At 42.4% G+C, this 24,568-nt stretch overlaps 1 long non-coding RNA gene across 1 annotated transcript; it reads left to right on the plus strand.

Moving 5' to 3' along the window:
- The first annotated feature begins 229 nt into the window (after nucleotides 1-229).
- On the plus strand, nucleotides 230-20,461 carry LOC103557615 (uncharacterized). Its single transcript, XR_546522.2, has 3 exons — nucleotides 230-355; nucleotides 18,749-18,868; nucleotides 18,961-20,461. It is a non-coding gene; the product is annotated as an uncharacterized lncRNA (long non-coding RNA).
- The last annotated feature ends 4,107 nt before the right edge of the window (nucleotides 20,462-24,568 follow it).

A 24,568-nucleotide genomic window follows, 5' to 3' on the forward strand; every position in this document is an offset into this window, starting at 1 on the left:
ATTACTATATACCTTCTCATCTTTTCCTGATATGCTCCCAAAAGCTCTAGTATTCAAGAACGTGTATGAAACACAGTCTCTGAAAGGTTGAGATCTCCTGCAACCAGGAATTTGTCATGCTTTGGGTTTCTGCTTTTAGGCCTGAGAGTAACTGTTAAAGGAGGCAGGTGGGGACTGTGGGGGGTGGGATTGGAGCCAAGAGGAAGGACTTTGGGGCTTCTCCAAAGCCAGTGTCTATTTTCAGAAGGGAACAAAACACTCACCCAAAAGCATGTGTCATCCGGCTGATTCTCTATAATATCCTGGGTGAATCAGACATGTTCCAGCATTTCTGCTAAATGTCATCTCAGAAGAGGTAAGTTTCTGATGGGCTCAGATGGGCTCACAAATGCATCCTTTCTCTCTCTTTGTTCTGGAAAAAGTTACTGACTTTTTTTTTTTTGTATGAATAAGTCATGCAAGCTAGTTAGGCCTCCCTTCATGCATATGCGAATGGAGCAAAAGATGTCAATTTTCGTCATGTCTAGAGGCAAGAATTGGCCCAGAAACAGGACAAAAATTCAGAATTTGGGACTGGGTAAGCAAAAGAACAAAGAAGTAGGAGAGGCATGATAAGATGAAGATGTGTCTAGACTTTGGAAAGGGATATGGTTGAACGTTTTGTTCACTGGGTGCTTACTGCAGGATGCAGGGGACAGAGACAGACACCAGAGGTCTTTGCAGCTCACCTGCTTCCACTATGAGGAGCCAGTCATCAGTAACAGAGATCCAGCTGAAGAGAGATATAATGGGGATCTGCTTGCAGAGAGAACAAAGTGGCCATCATTATGCACACAATTCATCTTATGGGGGGCAGGGAGGTGGGGGGAAGGACAAAAGGATGTGGCATTTTCTGCAAGACAAAGAGAATTGATTGTGGAGCTAAAGAAAAGTTGGAGTAAATTTTCCTGACATTGCCCCACAACACCATCAGAGAAGCGGTCCATCCTAACACAACACTTGAGGTTCATATTAACAGTAGCATTTCTACTCCCCAAGCTCAGGAATGATTTAAATTTTCTTAAAACCCTGATCTGACCTCACCCGTGTGTCCTTTTCTTCCTCACTTTATTCTGTCAGCCACCCTTGGCTGAAGATCTCACTGGCTGTTTGTGGTTAAACTGGTTTGTGTTCAAATTGGCTTCCATCTGGGCTGGACTGTTGTCTCTAATTCTTGGCCTGTAGCTTTCAACAACGTTCAGGACTGCCCTACTGCCAGCCCCAGGACCCCTCTTCTTGTGTGCAGTCTTGTGGGCAGCTCCCACTGCACCCCACCCACCCAGTCTGTCCTGTCCTGCCTGAGAAAGATGTGAACACAGCACAGCAGAGAGGAGAGGAGGAAGTAACCTTGGTCTTTCGTGATATGATTAAGCTACTGGTCATACTTTCGGGTTTATTTTTGAGTGTGATAATACATTTCCTTATTGTTGAAGCCAGTTTGAGTCAGGCTCACCTGTGACGTGTTGCCGAAGAGGTTGTAACTGATTCACAGGAAGGAGGAGAAGATAATGCAAATACACACGAGTTGGTTTACCAGCTCTTACAGCCCCGCGTACTCATCCTACAGTGAGCTGCCCCTCATGGACCTGTTTGGGAGGGCAGTGAGGAGGACCGAGAAGGAGAAAGGGAACAGGAAGTTCAGGGACATCAGCCTTATGGTTTCTCCTTTTGGGGAGCTGTCAGCAGGTCATAATCCAACGATCCAGGATGTGCCGCCTAGAAGTCATACTCCCCAATGGGATGAGGAGGAGAAGGAAATAGGGGAGCAAGAGAAAGGTAAAAATGCATTTTGCTGCAATCAGATGACCCTTTAATCATTTTTAAGACTTTAATCCTCAACTTGACTACCTGCTTCTCCAGGTAGGGGCAGGTAATCTTCTTTCTCTCACATCTTGTGTACTTTATTCTCTAGCTTAATAACCATCCATCATTCCTGTTAACTACGGAATGAAGCCAGATGTCATGGAATGTGCGTACCTCCACAAGCACCTATGTATACTTCTATGATAGTCCTTTTCAAAGCACCTTGTGATTGTCCCCCTAGAGCCAGAAGACAATGACTTTCCCCTTGTCTTTGTCAACCCACCTTGGAAATGCTCATTGTAGATGTTTGAGGTTGAAGGAAGTCTTCCTGGTCCTTTCTCACAGGTCTTCTTCAGACCCAGACCAGCCTTCTGTTGTCCCCTTTTGTCCTTGGCCACAGCTTCAGGGACGTGGTCTGCTGTACTCACCCTTAGCGGTTGCCAACCTCTCTATTCCTTGGGCCTCCTCTTACCCCATGTCTGGTGGGAAACAGGCTCCTCAGCTCCCTGTGTCCCTGTTGTCTCTGAAGATAGGCATCAAGGCCCTTCTCCCATTAACGTTAATGATTCAAGACTGATCATCATGCGAAAATATACAAGGACAACAAAAACGACTCCAATCAGAGACTTTACAGTGCTGACGAAATTCTTACAAGAGGAATCCTGGGTCTGTCGTTCCTGGCTCCCAAGTCCACATGAGGTTCTATGTGAGAATCTGCTGGGCCTTTCCTTCTGCCTTCTGGGAAGTGCCAGTTGGAACTATGCTTCTGACCCAGTCACTTTTCCTGACTAAAAGAAGCAATCAAGGATTAATAACAGTGGCTTTGTTGCTTTCTAAAGGGGATAATTTGCATCTCTATTGCCGGCCATATTGGAGAGCCCACAGTTCAGTAGATCTTTTTTTGCTGGATTTTTCAGTCTAAAGCAGGGTTCCATTGAACATTATTTTTTGCAGACATCCATTTTGTGTGTGTGTGTGTGTGCGCGCCACACCAATAAAACCAAACAAAGAAACAAAAAAACTGTATGAGAGGTAGAGTATTAGTTTCCTGTGGCTGCTATTGTTAAAGAAAAAATTAACTTGGCACTTGTTAAAACAGTAAAAAAGACTTTAGTCAAGACTAGGGGAGATAGACTGTGCTCAATTCTGAATACAACAGGGACAAGTGGTGATTTACAGCCAAGGGGGGGCGGCCAGTGGATGGAAAATTACTGAGAGAAGACATCAAGGATGGGGGCATTCTTGCTAAATTGGTCTAACAAGATTCTTGCTGAAGGCAGGTAGAGGCCTTAGACATCAATGTGGGGAGTGAAGAACTTTTTATTTTCTTCTTTTTTGAGGAAGATTAGCCCTGAGCTAACATCTGCCACCAATCCTCCTCTTTTTGCTGAGGAAGACTGGCCCTGAGCTAACATCCGTGCCCATCTTCCTCTACTTTATATGTGGGACGCCTACCACAGCATGGCTTGCCAAGCAGTGCCATGTCCACACCCGGAATCTAAATCAGTGAACCCTGGGCCACCAAAGCAGAACATGCACACTTAACCGCTGTGCCACCAGGCTGGCCCTGGGAATGAAGAACTTGATCAGACATCAAAAGTGGTCAGATAATCAAGGGTGAAGGACTCTCGCTAAACTGGCATAGCAGGATTCTTGCTAAGACTGGGTGATGCAGGCCCAGGACAGGACAGATATGGAAGGCCAAGGTCGAGGCCTAGTCAAGAGGAAGACTCAGAGGAGCCTAATTAAAATTCGCTTAAGGAAAGAGTCTCTGTCGATCCTTCCTCTTGTTCAAGGAAAGAAGAAATATAAGAACAATATAAGTTAATTTCTCATCTGGCCACTTTTTGTTAATTAAGGACAGCCTGAAATATCTATTGAGGCTTGGTCATAAAGGTATTTGTTAGATGGTGAGAACCATCAGGCATTTAATGAGAGACTTTTTCAGTATGATTATCCACAATCGTGGTTATTTCCCAGAGCAAAGTGTTGAAGAGGCGAGAGTTCAGTGAACTTTCTAAGCGGCCCAAGCAGCAGTGGGCTCCGAGGCTGCCCGTCCGTGACTTACCGTGGCGTGGGGCCTTTAAAGCGTGTGTCAAGTCACCTGGCTTCAGTCTGCTTCAGGGCTTTAGTTCAGTTCGAGGTTTGTTTGGATCTTGAGGGAAAGGTCAGCTACAAGACACCCTAGAGTCTCCATAAGGATCTGGGCTTTCAGATTTCGGTTTTTAGTGATGCCAAGTCAGGAGATGGGAGAAAACTTGGAAATGTCAATTTGGAGAGTTCTAGCCAGATATTGAAGGAAACTAGAAGAATTGAGAATTTGGTAAGGACAGACAAAATGTGCAAGATGGTAGGATCCAGTTCAATCCAAACGTAAACAGCAGAACCTCAAGGACAATAAACAGGGACCTGATAACACACAAGAAGGTGCTATACTTTTCCACTAAAATGTAAAATTTCTCTCTATAGTCACTCCCCCTTTTTGATCAAAGATAACCAAAGTAAGGTTATTCTTATTGACAAAATAAGTCTGATCTCATTAGAATTGGCCAGTCTATTTACGTAAGTTCAACAAGAATGGCAATTGACCACATACAGCTTTTAAAGTTTGCTTTGCTGGGACTTTTCATAGGAAATCTCAGATTAGACTTTTAAAAGCCTCTTGAGGCCAGGAAGCCAGGCCAAGGACTCACCACCAGACTTCACCACAGTACCTACAGATTTGGGTGAATTCCTCTATTCTTAAATTTCCCAAAGTATCCTAAGTTTCCTGGACCAGCCAGAGATGACCCTCCTTGCTCTCCTATAAGGCTGGGAACCCTGTAAGCCAGATACCAGGCTGGTTTTCCCAGGAGAACGTTGTAAGTATTGGCTCCATAAAGTCAATCTTAGTTCCTTAAACTGTCTAATCCTACCTAATTCTATACATATCATTCTCAAATCTCACATTCCAGTCAAAGCCTTGGATACATAACTAATGTTTCCAGTCACCTTCTGTTACAAGGAAGACAGACTGTCATTGAACTGATGTAAATAACTATATTGCCGTGAAAAGAAGAGTGCGCAAAAAGAGTTTCTGAATTCTGGAGGGATGAGGCAGGGAGGAAAAGATAACTGTTTTATTTTTGTTTACAAAAGTATAATCCACTACATTGTTGTGAGTTTTAGATAGCTTAAGAGAAAAGAGAAGGGAGTTCCTTATATCTACAAAATAGAGCATTAAAGAACCAGCAAAGTTACAAACAAAAGCCATAAAAAAATCATGATCATTCTTTATCAGTTCATTCAGTTCCATGTGATTAATCTCTCTGCTGGATCTTGGGTTAGCAGTTTTATGAACCCGTCAGCTTCTCCACTAGAGTTCTGGAAATCCTTACTTGTCCAGTGGTGCGATCTTACAGTTATTCAAGCAATGCCGTCAGAAGCCTGCACCCCACAGTCCTTTCCACGAGTCTCTGAGATGGTTGCTTTTTGTTGGAGATGAAGCATTCTGCCTACAGCTGATTATAGATGCTTCCAGAGAAGGATCAGAGTAAAGCAAAAACAATCTGTGGAGACAAAAGACTTAAAATGTCAGTGATTAAAGATCTGATGAGAGTTCATTATAAAAATGACACAATTGACAAGAAAATCTATTTATTTCTGTCACACGCAATCTTTTAAAGTAATAACCAGATTTATGACTGACTATATTATATTGTTTTTGTCTACTATCAGGCAATGCAGCAGCAGGTCATATCATGGAAAGTGAGGACATTGACAAATTTCTAGGAACTACAATTCTACAATTTCTGAAATACTTATGTTATTATTTACCCATACAAATACAACCCAGGGAGGGATAAGCATTTCTTATTTGACAATGTTTGTCATGCAATTGAACATATTAAATAAACCTAATTATTTCTTAACATTTCTCATTTTACAAGGTGAAAGAACAAATCCTTTGAGATTTTCCAGGGGCCCTCTGGGAAATAACAAACTCTGTTCAAGAGCAAGAAGATTTCATTTACAATTTGATTTTGGGGAAGTAAAATTGTCAACATGTCAAAAGGTTTGAACATTTGACTAAATAGAATTATTTGACTAAACAGAATCATTTGACTAAATACATCACTGTGAAAAAAACTCAGCTACCTATTTAACCAAAGTAACAATAAAAGGTTTCAAAACCAACTACAGGAGGTATCATGGTTATAAGAAAAACCTTAGTGTTTTTAAAAGTGAGAAGAATGGGTTCTCTTACATAATCAAGACATGACACAGTCAACATAAAGCATAGGAAATTATTCTGATAAGGCACAGAATCTTTGTTTTCTAGACAAATTACTCAAAAGATAAAGAGAAACTTTTACAATCTCTTATCAAGAGCAAATCAATAGTCCAAGAAAACTTTGTTTTTTTAACAGAATAAAAAGCAAACTCTAGTTTTGTATCAGTGTTGATACTAGAGCTCATTTTCTAAAAACCTTATAAGTAAATCTGTACAATCTTAGCTATTTTAGACCTCATGATATGAGATATTCCTTTTTTAATGATTTTCCATGAACCTTCTACAACTAGGTTGCAAATTACTAAAAAGATGTCAGGGGGTCATCCTGGTGGTGCAGCAGTTAAGTTCACTCGTTCTGCTTCGGTGGCCAGGGTTCGCTGGTTCGGATCCCTGGTGCAGACTTACACGCCACTTGTCAAGCCATGCTGTGGCAGGAGCCCCACATGTAAAGTAGAAGAATATGGGCACGGATGCTAGCTCAGGGCCAACTTCCTCAGCAAAAAGAGGAGGATTGGCGGCAGATGTTAGCTCAGGGCTAATCTTTCTCAAAAAAACCCCAAAAATTTCAGAAACTGTTTTAAGGCAGATATTATAAAACATAATTGTTGAAAAGTCCATTCTTAAAACTTATATTTCACACATCAGCTTAATATGCATAGTAACTCAGAAGACACAGCTGTTTCATTAAACCGACCATATTAAACTACTCTTATTTACCAAAGATTTACCCAAATTATGTGAACTTGAGAAGCATTTGGGTTAGTTTTTCTCTTTGTGAGAGTTTTAGGAATATTCAATTTATATAAATACTTATTTATTTTTGATCCAATATGACTGGTGTCCTTAGAAAAAGGGGAAATTTAGACACAGAGATAGACATGCACAGAGGGAAGGTGATATGAAGACATAGGGAGAAGATAGCCATGAGTCTGGACTGATGCAGCTACAAGCCAAGGAGTGCCAGCATGCACCAGAACCTAGAAGGAGCGAGGAAACCTTTTCCCCTAGAACCATCAGAGAGAGCAAGACCCTGCCCATCCCTTGATTCTGAACTTCTAGCCTCTAGAACTGTGAGGCAATACATTTATGTTGCTTTAAGCCACCTGGTTCGTGGTAACTAAGAAACTAACACAGATGCCAAGCCAGGGAGAAGAGAGTGTGGGATGAATGGACAGAGGAGCTAGTGGAGCAGACCAAGAGGGAGTAACTGAGGCAATGGCAGGAAAAACAGGCATGATCAACCTAAGAGAAGCCAAGAGAAGCAACTGTGGTCAAAAACAATGGAGAGAAATTTCTGCAGAGGGTCTAAGAAGCTGGGGAGGGAGATTTGGAATTTGACAATTAAGACACCACTGCGGACTTGAGGAAGAGCAGTTCTGGGGTAGGGTGCGGAACAGGATTGCCTGAGAAGGATCCTGAGGCCAGCCTTCCTTCCCACAGGCTATACTAGCCATTCACCATCTGACTCCCAAGGAGCTCAAACTCACAATGTTGGTGCAGTTTGCCTGTGAGGACCAAACTGACTTATGTCTGTTTTGGGGCCTTCTTCTTTAATTAAGAATATGAAAATAAAACCTCTCCTACAAAGAAGAAAAGGGGTTTTATGGCAGATTGGGGAAAAGAACTGTTTATTAAGAAGAAGAATAAAGCAAAATAGAAAATAAATGCAATGAAATTACTCTTAACAAAACAAAGCTCTCAAATAAACATATGAAAAAATGTTTGCATGTAATCAACTGGAAACAAAATAAAGTAGTAAAATACTCCTTTTCTTCCATTGATTTGGCAAAGATTTAAAAATATACACAGTAATATCTCATGATGGTGATAGATATGACTGGGAAGTTCAACACAATGACGGCAATGCAAACTTTCTGGATGATAATTTGATGAGATATTTAAAAGACCTAAAAATACGCATAAATGCTGATTAGGAATTCCATTTCTAGATTTTTGTTCTAAGGAAATAAAGCTATATGCAAAATTTTTATTTCAAGAATATACATTTCGGTATTATTTATATTAGCAAAAAAATGAAAACATACAAATATACAGGAATACAGAACTGATTAAATAAGTTATATATTTATATAATCAGATAATATACAGTCATTAAATAATGATTAGGAAACATTTATAGACAAAGGATATACTCAGAATATATTAATTATGAATAAAAGGGTTTCAAAACAATATTTACAGAAGGAACAAATAAAAAAGTTTTAAGTACTTGAAAGAAAACTATACAAAATAATTATAGTAGTTAATTTGGGATAGTAGGGTAATGGGTGATTTAAAAATTTTGCTCATTTTTCTTCTTTGATTTTCTTTCCTAAAATGACCATACACTGATTATATATTTGAGATGAGTAAGTACTGTAAATAAGAATTGAGTCTATTCAAGTGTAAGTCTGAAACAAAAATCTTTGATTCACCTAAATTTTATCAAAGGACAAGTAGTGAGGGGCCCTTTTTCTCACTCATTTTACTGATGAAGAAATTCAGGCCCATCAGGGAAGATACTTGTCGTCATATGGATTCTTTTCATTGATTTTTCCCGGAAATGGAGCAACTCACGGGAAGATCTGAAGACGGCCACTTAAATGGTTGCATGGCGTGATGGGACAGAAACATAAATCAAGCTCCCGATTCATGAACTGTTTGCTTCCCACCATAACATCTTCAACCATTCTGTTTTGATTTATGTCTTACGATCAGGATTTCTAATTTGAAATGAGATTTCTCCATTTCTCAGCTCATTGCATCATTTTGACCCAAACTCATTTCTCAAGGCTTTTGAAGAGTTTTCCTTCCTGGATACCTTGAACATCATAGACTACAGCTGCTAAGTGCTTCCTTCTGTACCCAAAGTTCTGATTGCTATTCAGACACAGTGAATGAGCCAGATCCCTTCCATCTAGCCAGCTGTCCCACACCAAAGTGATGGAGTCACAAGATGAGTCCTTAAAACATTGAGCAAAAGAGGAAACTTAAAATTGTCTTACCAAAGGCAGTTAATCACTTTACTGTAATAAGAAGATCAATAACAACTGGAGAATAATTTACGTAAATTTCAAGGACGAGGCAATAATTGAAAGCACTGGGTGGGCTACACAAAAATTATCATGGTCACTGAGTGGATTGTTCAACCAGGCTGTTTTACCTCCTGTTAGCAAGGAAAGCTCAAACGTGGGAAACAAACAAATGATAGAGTAATTACATAGATCTTCAGTTTGGTTAATGTACAATTAGGTTTGCCGCATAATATGTAGGTGCTTGATTCATTTCCAGTTGGCCACTTTATCTTCTGCAAATGATTGGGTGATTATGGTTCCACTAATATGATCTCCCCTTTAGATCACTATAATCAAATACAGGAAAAACTTTGAATTATGTGTTGCTCTTTCAGCTGCTTATTAAAAAAGTCCATCCTACTATGTTCATGCCCAGAGGTAGGACTTGTAAGGTTTACTGTGGTTCGAGAGACAAATATATTGGATCAAATTAAAGAGAGATTTTTGCCCCATAAAATAGGACAAAACACTTTTTTTTGTGGGTTGAAATATGTGTTGTGAATATTAGCATCTACCAAACGATGAGCTGTTTCTCCTCTTTGAGCCGAACTGTGGGTTAAAACTCTCTTTTTGAAAATAGAAATGGGGGGCCAGCCTGGTGGCGCAGCAGTCAAGTGCGCACATTCTACTTTGGCGGCCTGGGGTTCGCAGGTTCAGATCCCGGGTGTAGACATGGCACCTCTTGGCATGCCATGCTGTGGTAGGCATCCCACATATAAAGTACAGGAAGATGAGCACGCATGTTAGCTCAGGGCCAGTCTTCCTCAGCAAAAAGAGGAGGATTGGCAGCAGATGTTAGCACAGGGTTGATCTTCCTCAAAAAAAAATAAAAATAGAAATGATAAATTCTATGACAATGAGACGGAAACCAATCAAAAGATTTATTATTTTCTATAAATTATAGAGCCAAGTAATATCTAGATATTAGCTACATGCTAATATTATCCGTAAGCCTGAAGATGAGAGTCATTCATGATCTGAATACTGGTCCAAGGCAGCAGAATTGGTCTTTAGGAGAGAATAATCATCTGCAGCCAAAGGTGCTTTGAGCCCTGTTACTGATGCCCTCATGGCAGAAATTATGGGCCATCAGTGACAAGCATTTACAACTCTTTTACCCAGGGCTGCCATATGCAGGTGTATAGGTTATATCCTACATAAGGGCACCTGGCTGATGGAACGAACAGGAGCTGAAATCCAAGCCATGCACATCATTACCTAGAGGAAGAGATTCCTTTTGCTAATTTGTTCAAAGTCACTGTTCACTCATCCTGAAGCCATGTGCCCATAGGGTTACATCTTCCTGGAGGGAACACTATCTAACTCATGCAAAGGTGACAAAAGGGACAGTACTGGCCTCGTCTTTATCCTATTTTGAATCCTTTTTATTTTCATATTTTTAAAATTCAAGTAAAATTTGCATACATTGAAATGCACAAATATTAAGAATACAGTCTAATGGATTTCAAGATATAGAACAGTTCCATCACCCCAGAAAATGTTCTTGTGCCTCCTTCCAGCCAATCTCTAATTCTCAGAGGCAACCACTCCTTTAATTGTTATCACCATAGATTAGTTTGGCATATACATGAAATATATAAATATATGCAAAATATATATATTTCAAGAATATCCATAGCAGCTTTTTTCCATAGTAGACAAAATTTAGAAAAACCCAAATGTTCTTCTGTAGGAAAATAGTTATAAAAATTGTGGTATATTCATACGTTATTCAGCAATAAAAAAGAATGAACTACTGAAATATATAACTATTGGATCAATATTATCATTATGAACAAGAGAAACAAGGCACAGAAGAGTATATTCAGTATGATTATGTATATATTATCATTGCAATAAATAATGTAATGTGTGTATATGTGTACATATAAATATGTAATGTATATGTATAACAATGTTATACATTAATAATCTTATACATGTTATAATAATGTTATAATAATGTAATACATGTAATTACATTATAATAATGTTATACATTATTATACATATATAATACATATGTTATATATTATACATATATATTTTATGTATATATAATTATTTAAATTTATTTAATATTTAATATTATATTAATATTATATTAATATTATATTAATATTTGTATATTATATATGTATATATTATTATATATACATATTATGTCATACATGTATACATATATGTATATATAATAATATGTATATAAAATAACACACACACATATATAAAACCCTCGTAACTCTAGGAGAATGGCAGAGATTACTGCCGTCGTAAATGTCTTAAAGGGTACAGACTGGCGACTCCAGCACATCCCCTTTGACTCTTCTTTTTGGCTTGTGCAGAAGGTGGATGGATCTTGGAGAATGATTGTGGTTTATCATAAAAATAACAAGTTGGAAGTTCCATTTAAAATGATTGTTCCAGATATGTGGTTTTGCTGGAGCAAATCAGTATAGCTCCTCCCTCCCACCTCACACCTGGTACCCAGCTATTGCCTTACAAAAGCTTTCTTTTACTATCCTTATCAGTAAATTAGTAAACGATTGCTTTCACATGACAGGGGCAGCAATGTACCCTCACAGTTTGACCTCAGACCCGGGTTGATTCTTCTCTTCACTGACGTAACAGTCTGGAGGGATCTTGCCGTCTTGATATACAGCAGAACATCACATCAGGGCTTTACATTGGTGAGATTGTGCTAATTGGATCCAGTGAGCAAGAAGCAGCAGGTACGGTAGATGAGTTAGTACGGTGATTCTCAAAATGTGGTCCCTGGCCAGCAGCAGCACCTGGAAACACGTAAGAAATGCAAATTATCAGACTACACCTCAGAGCTATTCAATCAAAAACCCTTGGAATGGATGTAGGAATCTGGGTTTTAACGAGCCCACTTGGTGAATTTAGTACATGCTGAAGTTTGATAACCTCTGCCTTAGTAAAGCATACATGCCAGATGATAGAAGACAAATCCCAGGAAGATTCAGGGACTTGCCACATAAACACAGTTTCAGGTTTCAGGTTTCAGGTTTCAAGTGGTCTGGGACTGGACTGATTGGCAGACAGACATACAGACATACATATATATGTACATATATAAATCTATAAAGGTCTATCCTTCCTTCCCAGCAAAATGGTATCACAGTCTCCCATGAGGGACTGAGTACACAAACGGACCATGCATCCACATAGAACTCTGACTCACAGCCTCCAGCAACTTACCCCGGAAATCCCCCCTTATCTACAATAAACTGGTTGGTATATATTTTTCCAGTGAGAGATAAGTTGATGTACTTTATGCTGACCACCACAAAGAAAGAGCTGCATGCTTAACGGGCCTCTGTGGATTTTAGAGACTGTCTGTTACACAGCCGGGGATGCTGTTTTGACCCACTCACTGGGTAACCCAGTGGTTGCCAGTTTCAAGTGGAGCCCGAGCAGGGGAAGGATCTGCAGCAGCTTTAAGCTGTGACGCAATCTGTGTGACACTTGGACCTATGATCTTGTGGACACATGATATTCTAATTATCCGGGGCACATAGGGATGGTGTATGGTATCTCTGACAAATCCCAACAGAGCAATCACAGGGCAGAACCCCCAGAGTTTAAGCAAGGGATGACCCTTGCACGGGAGTCCCAAGCTTCAGATGGGCGGTTAGGTGAGATGACCTTTTGTATTTTCTACAGCTCAGAGTCCCTGATGTCAGTTGGGTTACATTCTCCAAAACACTTAAGATCTACACTGGGAAAATAGAATGGGCGTGGGGATAAGTGAGAGGTAAGAGAGAAAGATAAAGGAGAAGTTTCAACCTTGGACTCCTTGACTTGAGGGAACAGTGGAAAGATAGGCAAATATGTGCACAAATGAGGCTATTTAAAAGGACTTTATCCATGACACCTTGGGGATAGAATCTAGTCAGCCAAAGTTTGTGTGGAGCCGTTGAAAACCTGGGGGAACAGGGAGACAAGAAAAGCGATGATGTTAGAAATTCTTCAGATGTGAAACGAATACAAAAAATGTTCTGGGTCTTTTAGGTTAAAGATTTCATCTATTTACATTCAGCCCTGTGCCATGCCATTGATGAGCTCAACTCTCAAAATAGTTGGATATAATTTAGATGCTTTGAATGAGGAGAAGTGAAACAGGTTCTTGGGGTGATCGGTTCTGGGGTCCCCATCTCCCATTGCATTTACTGCTCTTAAATGCCCTTTGGAAAACACAGTGAGGTTGAGGCTGAGGTATGTATTAAAAAGATTGTACTGACTATTCTGTTTGCTCCCAGATTCTTTCTCTGCCTGTCTTTGCCCAGCTGTTTGTCCAAGAAAGCTGATCTCTCTGGAGGGCATCGCCTGGTCCCCTGGGTTCTGGGGTTGCTGATTGCATTAGGCCAGCGGAAGGCATTGGCAGAGAATGTCAGTGTGGGAGGAGAGACTGGGCAGGCATTCCCCTAGTCTCCTCCCTGCTCTGTTTTTCTCTCCGGCTTCTCTTCTGTGACCAACTCAAGCTCTCAACTCGCCTCACATGGCACTCTACTCCTCTTGCTTCTTCTGGCCCAGGGTGATGCCTCAACACCCCTCGTTGCTGCCCTAACACTGCTTATACCTCTATGATCAGTCTCTTCATTAAAACATTTCTTCAGAACCCCAGCTGAATTTGCCCTCTGTACCTGCCAGGATCCTGATGGACACAGGGACCAGGATTTAACCCTACAAGTTTTATTTTGGATTTAGGACAATTTAAATAAATTTAGTAATTTATTCAAGAAATAGTTACTGAGTGCCTACAATGTACTAAGTACTGAGGATATACCAAAAAACAAAACAAAAAAAGCAGAAACAAAACCTAAAACAACAACAACAGAAGAGATCCAGGCCTCATACAGCACCCAGTCCCTTGGGCAGGGGGTCTCTCAATGTGAGTTTATAGAGCTGTAGAATGTGGACCATCTTATGTATATGGACAGGCCTGACCCAAACCTGTGCTCAACGAGCATGTATTCCTTCTGTGGCTCGCTGTTTGTGTTGATTTTCCTGTGAAGAAATTTCTTCATTCTTTGTTCCTCTTCTGTTGGCTTAGGGAATCAACAGCTGAATCCAATTGAAAGAGTTTTGCTTCTTCGTTTTAACCTGTATACAAGGAAGTTAGGCCTTTGACCTTTTGAGTTGACACAGTGTTGTCATGGAGCAGAGCATGTCAGTGTGCACGGCTCTGGATTTGTCCTGTACCCTTCCTCTGCCCGTAGCAGACGAACCCTCTCTGTAACTATCAGTATCACTGAGATAGACAGAAAGGACGGACAGAGTGTCAGAGATGGGAGGGGAAGTTAGGAATTACTTACAAGAGAGGAACCTGAGGCCTGGTGAGGGTGTGACATGCCCGTTGTCACAAACCAGATGGTGGCTAGGCATGGATTGAAATCTTGTCCTGTCTCTTGCCAGTGTTCTCTGTGTCAACATGAGACCTATGACCGCTTTCAGATGGTCAGAAGATGAATGTGTCTTTGAAAATAACCTCATTCTCTGTACGTGAAACAGCGCTTCGTGGAGAACAGGCCATGCGTGTTCCAAACCCTGCTTCTCCCCAGTCTAGAGAGTTCTCGCATTTCCTCCACTCCACAGCCGAGCGGCTGGGGACCTTCTGTGATTCAGTTCATTACTTTGTGGTGGCTCCAAGTTGTAACGTAATTCTCCAAAGGGACCTTTCTCATCTCTTCCTTTTTAAAATGAAATCTTCCCTTGGCATTTCTCTCAGGCACTTCTCCAGGTACGGATGAGGGGGACAAAGAGGCAGGGGAGAGGCCTCCGGGCTTAAATGCCAGCAATCCAATTAAAGGAATGTTTAACCTTTGTAAATAAAGCCCCTGCTCAGCCTGCTTCTCAGGTGGGGGCAGGAAAATTAACTGATTTAGTATGAAGCCCCATACTGAGAGGAGAGGACTGGTGTTTATAACATCTTTCCTGGCAGAGGGAGCTCAGCCTGCTGTTAAAAATTATTCTCTCTGGAAGGCCAACTGGCAGCATATCCAGGCAGGCACGCAGAGCAATAAGCCACCTCCTCAGGTGCCCTCCCTGGTGAAGGGGACTGTTTACCTACCCATTTGGTTCAAAAACCCATCGGTGGGTCTGGTCCAGCGGCTTGGTTTCCATTAAGAACATGAGAAATAAAACTAAATGTGAAACAGCAAACAGTGGGAAGATGAACAGAAAATAGAATTGAATATTTAACACACCCTTGGATGGGGAAGACCTTCATGGTTTAGAAGCAGTGCAAGAAACCACAAAGAGAGCGGAAAGACCCTAAGTATATGTCCGTATAGATATTTAAAGGCAAATAAGCTGAAAAATGCTTGCAACAAATATGACCTCTAAAGGCTGTTATTATTCCTTGTGATGAATCCATTCATGCAGCGTTTATTGGGCTGGCTGCTAGAGACAGAGACCAGACTCAGCACCCTCGATGCTACCTCCAGGGGGACATAGAGGGTATCATCCTCATTTCTAATATCCTGTTTATTCGTTGACGGTGGTGGTAGGTTGAGGGGGCTCCTTTGTACATATTCGTACTTACTGATCTGAAAAGCAATAGGGTACCATTAGGTAAGTGCACAAAGAGCAAGAACTGGAGATTGTCAAAAGAGGAAACGTATTTGGTGAGAAAATAATACATAAAAATCCTCAATCTTGTTAATAATAACTGATGTACAAATTAAAATGAGATGGTTTTAGACCATTAAATTACCAAACTTATTTTTGTAATGTTAATAACCAAGGCTAGCACAGATGTAGAGAAATAAGTAATGTCATGCTCTTGTAAATAAAGAAAAGGTCTTTGGACGGTATTTTGGCAGTATTTACTGAAAGTCTTTAAAATGTCCCTATTATTTGACAGTAAATGCACTTTTAGGAATTTATGCAGAGGAAATAAAGATGCAAGCAAAGATTTATATATAAGAATATTATAGCATATATAGTCTCTTGGAAAAAAAAGCAATTTTAGTGTTCAACAATAAGCAAATGGACAATTAAATTAAGAAACATCAGCACAACAGTTTATTTTGAGTAAAACTTGTGATATCATCAGCTGGAAGAATATTTAATAATAACAGACATGCTCATGATGTAACAGCAAGTACAAAAAGTGGCGTACAAACCACATGAGTCATTTGATCCCAATTTGGTGAGAAAAAGGAAATAAACAAACAATGCGTTCATGTATTTGAAAGCATTTATTTGGTTTATCCCCAAAATTCCTCAAATTGTAACAATATTCTGGTGTAAAATAATTTTAAAGAATGTGTGTATGGTTCAATTACATACACATTTGAATTTTAGAAGTGTTAACATGTTATGAAAACAGAAAAAATTTGTATTTTGGAGGAGAAGAAATACAGCATTGGCACATGGTTCTACATGGGAGATTTAGAAAAAGAGGAGGAGAGCCTGTAGCAGGATGTTCTCGTCTGTGGGTAGGGTGGTGAGCTGTCCAACAGACAGGAATCCGTGGGGTTTTCCTCTCCTCTGGAGGGAGAGGGTAGCAAATCGCCCGCACCTCCTGTTTCTCCAAAAGATTCTGTGGGTCCCTGGATTTCACTTAAAGATTCCCCTTTAGAAAGATCCTCTTGACTCCCTGAAGGGGGCTTCCTCCTGAGAAGTGGTGGGAGACACTGTAGAAATAGATTTGAATGTAACACTGGTTTTGAGGGTTGAGAAGGATGAACTCTGGGGCTGCCAGTGCTGAGTCCCTGGGGATAAAAGACAGACAATGGTTCTGGGACTATAGGACCAACCCACACCCAGCACCCTGCCACTGCAGGCACCCTGAGAGCGGTGGTGTGTGGGAAAGCTCTGGGGTCTGTGATCTTGGTCACCCACATTCAGGGCCCTTGCCCAAGGTCTGCGCTGAGAGGAAAAGGTCTTTTTCCTGGTGAAGCTGTGATGAGTGGTCGGCAATTTTGGTGTCAGATAGTGGGGACATGACGCTCAGCAATCAGGCACCACAGGGAGCTCCCGGCTCTAACATGTGATGGGTGCAAGGATGGTAGTAGCTGAGGCAGAGATTCTTGAGTGCACATGTCAGATCCCCCCGTTTTGGACCATGGAAGCCCCCAGCATCTTTGGACAATTCAAAGAGAAGAGAAACTTCAAGAGGAAAAGCGAGACGTCCTGCTAATAAGAGATGAAAAGGCTCAGTTATTCATTGGAAGAATAAAAGCCGTGAGACCAACGATATGCCTCCTATGGTTGTGAAGCGGTTGTATCCATTATTCTGCGACGAGCATATAATGTTTTATAAAGATATAAAGAATAAACTTGAAGCCACCTCACTCCCTGTCCCAAGAGTTATGCAGTGGGGGAGGTGGTTCTATGGGATTCAAACCCAAATGGCCACGCAGGTAACCAGGTGGATGTGTGGGCCCTTCACAAATGCATGCAAACATTCTATCCTCCTAGGCCCTCCCTTTACATCTGAGCATGGGTTGGCATATCAGCTCCATCCCGGCATGTGCCCGCAGCTTCACCCTAGGCCTCGGAGGGCATGTCAGCAGTCTCTGGGGTGTTTGGCAGGCCTGTCAGACGCCTGCTTCTATGTGGAGATACAGAGCCAGAGTGTTTCTGACATCGACGGGCTACTCCTGAGCTTCTCGATGACTTTGAGCAGAGAAATCTTAATCCCAAAGCAACAGATACCCTTCTGTACCCCAGGCACTGAATAAATCAGTGGAGATCTCAAACTCCATAATTCTAACAGAGCCATCTCTGATGGCTGCGGCAATTTGCTCTCTCGTGGGTTAGCGACCGGCCGTAATTGATGAGGGAACTGACAGCTCTTTGTCTTCCTTCACTACATTTGTCATTTGGCAGCTGGCTTATTCTTTATCTATTGCCTGTGACTCCCTCTCTCTCTCTCTCTGTCTCTCTCTCCCTGGGCACTTGTGGAGCAGATGTACCGCCTTCTCTCCCTACAGACAAGATCTATAAAGCCATAACATGTTTTGAATGCAGTTCAGCTTTTTGAAAAATGCATAATTGGAGAGTTCCAAAATAATTAGTTTATTACAGTGGGCCTGTAAAAATGAACTTGCATCTCATTTATGAGCCATTAGATCCCATGTTCTACCAGCCTGATTGCTATTAATGCTACCAGCATACAATTTAGCATATTTTATTAAAACATGTCACAATTGAGCATCTCTTGCTCCCAGCCCCCACGTCTGGGGGCAGGGCTGGGTGGTAGTGCTGAGAATTCTTCCCATAGCAGGCCTACAGCTTGCTTTCTTTATTTACTTATGGTAAAATATACATTGCATGCTCACTGTTAACCATTTGAAGCATACAGTTCAGCGGCATTAACCACATTCATATTGTTGTGCAACCATCACCACCATCCACCTCCAGAACGCTTTTCATTTAACAAAACTGAAACTCTGTACTCCTTCAACAATAAATCCCCAATGGCCTGTAGCTTTTGCTACAATTGTCCCCTCCCCACACCCCTGGTGAGTTGCATTGTGAGGCTCTCTTCCATGAGAACATATGACATTCATTCCGTTTCTTTCAGGGGCAGTCAGGCAAAGGAAAGAGCTAAAGCATTGACATGATGAGGAGGAGAGAAGAGAAAGAATTCAGAACATGAAACACGTGGCAGGACCCACAGGTTAAATGGTCATTGTTCCAGGAGGTAAGAGCAATGAACACCTTTGTAGACACGAGGTTGGATTTTTTTCCAATAATATAATGAAAATCAAAATATTTATTGTGTATCTTCTGTAGGTCTTCCACACGCACCTGTGTAGGGCATGGAGGGATGAAGGAAGAGCAAGTCCCATCCCCTGCTTAAGGAACTGATGGTTTGGCGGGAGAGAAGGGCAAGATGGTGAAAATTTGTACAATGCCACAGATTAACGCTAACGACTCTGTAACAAATGCTTCATAAGGGAATCGGAATTGACTGCAGTCCTGGAACATTGGAGGGCTGTACACAGGAGAGGATAAAGAATCTGGCTGTGAGGGTGGGACACATAAGAAAAGCTCTTCATCTCCCCCTCAGCCCCATAGATGGCTGCCCCGGGTGGGGAGTAAGGGGAAAAGGCTGCCCCTAGGTGGAATGCTGGAAAGGGCTAGTGGGCCACAGCAGGACCTCTGTCCTAGAGCCCAACACATAGTGTGCATGCCCCCAGCCATGGTCCAGAGATTCTGAGCATCAGCATGACGTGATATCCCTTTCTGCCCGCATGGATGTCATCAAGGGACTGGCTGGAAGGTAGCAGAAGCCCAGGAGCCTAGCACACAGAAGGAGATAGTGACTCTGCCTCATTTCTGTGTGGGGTTTCCCCCTCTTTTTCCCTCTTAAGAGGGCAAGTTGGACTTTGTGACTTGCTGCTCTGGGCTTACTCCAGGGACAAGATAAGAATCTTCCATTTTTTAGAAAGCAGGCTCATAGAAGAAAACAGCTGGATTGTCACAAAAAAATGGCATCTAAACAATGGAGGGATCTGAAGTTGAAGGCAGGGTGATTTCTGAGACCAGCGAAGGATGTAGAGGTGGTGCTTCCACGTGACACCTCAAGATGGTTAGGACCCCTGAGAGGGGCGGCGCAAGGATGCTTGGAGACTGATTCCAAACATCAAGGTCATGGCACCCGGAAAGAAGGACTTATGAAGGTTGCCAGACGATAGTGTACCCTGTGAGTGCTCAGGAGCCCTGCTTCCTGGCCTAGCAATACCATGTGGACTTGGACCAGGAGCATCTCGGAGCTAACCACAACGGACTGAGACCAACCAGGGCACTTCCTAGAATGTATGGATGTCTTGATCTCCCCACCCCATGCCCATGACTCTTGTAAAACCCTGTAAAAGAGGAGAGGCCCAGTAAAAGCTGATATCTGTATCTAAACAATCTTGCCAAGGGTATTCCAAGCCTAACTTAGTTTGATTAGGGAAAAAAAATAACACAAGAGCTTTTGCTCCTGAACGCTAAGGCACAGATTCTGCTATGTAGACAAATAGAGCCTTGGAAGGAAAAATGGATCGTGAGAATCTGGTGGGAGGTGGCGTTTTACAAGACTCACCAAGGAAAAATTCTATAGCCTGGTCCACTCTAGGGGAAAACCTACTACATTTAATTTCTTGGAGTTAAAAATGTTGAATCTCACCAAGTTTTTTATATATAAAAACTTTTTTAAATAGTTGTTTTACATCTAACTAACAACAATTGCTTTATGAAAAGGTGACTTATGAAACCATAGGGTATGGTAAAAGGATACCAAAAACGAGAATAAGAAGGAGGAGGAGAAGGAAGGGAAAGAAGAAGAGGAAGAGGAGGACGAAGAAAGAGAGGGCAGCAGAGTGTCCCTGGCTGTGACACTGGTTGGCAGTGAAGTTTTGTGTAAATAATTTCTGAGCCCCACTTTCTAGTTCTATAAAATAAAACAATGGGGTTGTACTAAATCTTTTCTTCCAACAAAATTTTACGTAGAAGTCCAGGATATGCAACAGACAACAATGGGGCTGCTGAGATCAAGGAGATGATGTGTGTGTGTGTGTGTGTGTGTGTGTCTGTGAATGCAAAGACATTAACTCTATTTTGGGGCAAGGTGGAGAAGCTTTGTTTGCCCAGGGAACCTCTCTCTGGTTGAATGTTCTCTCAGTCAGTGCCCAGAAGTATCTGGAAGGCATTGGGAGAGGAGATCAGAGGCATTTGGCTCAGGGAAGGGCCTGCAAGAGTGTTAGTAATCCCCCAGCTGGCCCAGAGTAGAAATGCAGGCATGACAGAAAAATGTCACAGCTACTACACACTGTTCATGTCAATGGGGAAGTGGAGAAGTTTTTCACCTAAGATCATGCATTTGAGAGGAATGAGCGCTGTTGAGAGGAATGAGTTGATGTCACCACGCTGACATCAACTGAGACGTCCCCTCAGAGGAAATCCAAAGTATCTGACATATTTTTGACTGGTCTGCCAATTTCATTTCCCAGAGGGTAGAAGAGGCAACAGCAGGATCTACTACTCTGGGCTTAACTCCAGCCAACAGAGTAAACCTGGTGGAAGCGATGGGTCCTGAGAATAAATGAGGACAGCATGAGTTTGTGGTAACCAACTGGGGAGGGCTCACTACAGTGAGAGACACTGTGCAGCCCCTGCTAGGGGTCAAGGGGCTTGAAAAAATAATCGGTACCATTCCTGGAGGTTGAATGGCTCTAGCAAGGCGGCCAAGCACTGAGTGCACAATTTTACAAGGCCCTAAAGAGGAAGTAAGGGGGGAATCATAAGAAAACTGTCTGCTGAGCTCAGGTGTAAAATGGCACATCTGGAAGAGGGAATGAGGGCATGTGGCCCAGGAAGGATTTGCAGGAGAAGTGTGATGATTATAAATAAAGCAAGTGAACGGTCAAATATGGGCACGGTCCTTGCCTGCTCTGACGGGGAGGTGAAGACGGATGGAACAGGGATAGATACTGTGGCCCCCAAGTGAGTTCTGCCTTCTCCATCAGAAGAGTGAATTTTGGCCTGGAAACTCCGGCATCGAGTGAGAAACAGCCTGATGGGGAGGGAGCAGTGGGTGAGGTTATGAGGCTGAGGACGGAGGCCTCACCTGCTGTGTCATTCTGTGCTTCCATCTCCTCCTACACAAAACAGAGGCAGTAATTCCTATCAGTAGTTCTCATTGTGTGGGCCTCATGATGATGAGCGTCATCCCTGTAGCAGCATCAGCATCACCTGGGAACTTGTCACAAACGCGAGTTGTCAAGTCTTACCTCAGACCTGCTGAATCAGAACATCTGAGAGTGGGACCTGGGAAGCTGTTTAACAGGCCTATCAAGATTCTGACACCTGCTCAGGTTTGGAAGCCTGGTCTATATCATGTGGTTGTCAGGAGGCTTAATCAACGGCAGGTATGGGAAACCCTTGCACACTGCAAGACATCTTGAAACTATTAGATTTTAGTACATGTGTTCAAATGTCCTGGCTTGGACGAACTACGTCCCCAAATCTTGCCCAGACTGCAGATGAGATCACCCAAGTGCTCTCAGCTCGCAAAGCACGTTTCAAAAAGAGCAAGTCGGACACTTTCTAGTCTCACCAGACAGAAAGGTTGCAGGAGGAAGTTATAAGGAACAGTTGGAGTAGCTGGAATAGTTCTCTTTCTCTCCAATACTTCCCTCAAGCACCTTCCTCCTTTCATTTACTCAGAGCAATAAATATAATTGACAGTGCACGGAGCTCCTACACGCAGGGAAGCATAAATGATTTCTCCAGCTTTGGAGCACTAATTTGTAACATAGATTAAATTGGGCTTCAGACTGGGGAGGGACTGCACCTTTAAGATTTGCCAGGTCATTTAGGGAACTCACTCACTTTACACATTAGTATGGATTAGAATGTGTCAGTACCAATATGGGCATTTCCCTGTTGTCACATGATGTTAGAGGAACAATTATTTCACGTCTGAGTAAAAGTCTTACTCGGAGGCTAAGTTAACGTAGCGTATGGAACTGCGTGGGAACAGGGCTGGCACGGCTTGCGAACACAGGCAATTGCCCATTACAGTGCTGGTTAACATATTGATTCCACTTCATCTGCTTTACTGTATATGAGACGATCCTTGTTTTGCTTAGAAGAGGCCTCGGCCCCTCTGAACTCGGAACGATGTAACACAGACTCACAGTTCGGAGGTTAAAAGGGAATTGATCTGTGAGCTCTCACCAATTCCTAGCTCTGCTCCCTGCTCTCTGAAGGATAAATCTCCTTTTCAGATAATCCAGATTGCTTTTGCAAAAGATTGGCTTTTGGCCTCCCCTGCTGAACAGTACTTTGACATAACCTGGGCAGCCTCCCTATGGCTAGGAAGAAATCACTTCTAACATCGGAGGTTAACGCACTAAATGAAGCGTTGGATTTTCTTTATGGAAGCGAGGAGAATTGTTTGGATGAGGTTAGAAAAGGCTGGGTGAGCTCCAAGAACATTCCCTGGGGCTCCACCCCCACATGAAGCTCTACCGGACATTTATTGCAGGCTAAATGAGTAAACAATAGAAAAAACCTCTCATCTTTGCATACCCTTTACATTCCAAGCCGTTTCTCATCCATTATTCCAAGGGCTTTATGAGATCAACAGGATGGGTGGAATTAGCCCCATTTGTCAAAGGGGTAGACTGAGCTAGAGAGTTGAACGTGGCTTGCCATTCATCACACACTAAATTATGCCTTACAAGGAGGGATCCCTGGTCTCTTCCACTGAGGTGTGGTCCCCACTCATTCAGTAAGTCTGACTCCAAGTGTTTGCAGAAGGGAAAGGGAAAAGAAAGAGATGTGCAAAGAGACAAGTCACATCATCCCAACCCAGGGGAATCCCAGCTTCACCTCCCTCCAGGCCTCAGGATCCCTGTCGTTACTGTGCTCCTTAGGAACGTTTTACCTGGGGAGAGACCTTGAGTTCTCTTGGAAGGCCCAGCCAGCAGCAAGGACTAGTTGATGTGATGTGTTTAAATCCCCCACTATGACTTGGTGGGAGGCCAGGTCCTGGAAGACTGGGAGAGAGAGGGTCAAGGATCGGGTCATATCCAGGGCTGAAGGGGGCTGCATCAGCCCCCCTGCCTCCCCGGTCTAGCAGATGCTACAGGCTCTTGAGGTATAGAGGTGTTTTATTTGTATGCAAGGGGGTGGCACACAAGACCCAGAAGAGTCTTATCAAGAAATTCCTAGGAAGTAGCCTTTCAAGAAGAAAGAGGCCTATTGTCTCCTGAAAATAGGGACAAACTAAAGGGGACAGGTGATCAGTCTCAAGAACATAAGAGAATAGAGAAACCTTTGGGCTTCTGATAACCAAACCTAAGTTCAAGCGAGCAGAGGATGAAGATCTGTCAGACTTCCCCATGCCAACAACTATTTGGAGAGCCCTTGTTTGTTTCCTCTAATCGTTAGTAAAAAAACATGGGTTATGGGTTGAATTGAATCCTCCTCCAAAGTCATATAATGGAGTCCTAACCCCCAGTACCTCAGAATGTGACTTTATTTGGAGATAGTGTATTTACTGAGGTAATCAAGTTAAAATGAAGTCATTAGGGTGGGTCCTAAATCAATATGACTGGTGTCCTTATAAGAAGGGGAAATTTGGGGGCCGGCCCCGTGGCCGAGTGGTTAAGTTCTCGCACTCCACTTTGGCGGCCCAGGGTTTCACCTGTTCAGATCCTGGGCGCGGACATGGCATCGCTCATTGGGCCATGCTGGGGCAGCATCCCACATGCCATAATTGGAAGGACCCACAACTAAAAAGATACAACTATGTACCAGGGGGCTTTGGGGAGAAAAAGGAAAAATAAAATCTTTTAAAAAAAAAGAGGAAATTTGGACATACATGAACAGAGGGAAGACCACGTGA

Source organism: Equus przewalskii, chromosome 12 (genome assembly GCF_037783145.1).
Source record: "Equus przewalskii isolate Varuska chromosome 12, EquPr2, whole genome shotgun sequence".
In the NCBI taxonomy this organism is placed as follows: Eukaryota; Metazoa; Chordata; class Mammalia; order Perissodactyla; family Equidae; genus Equus; species Equus przewalskii.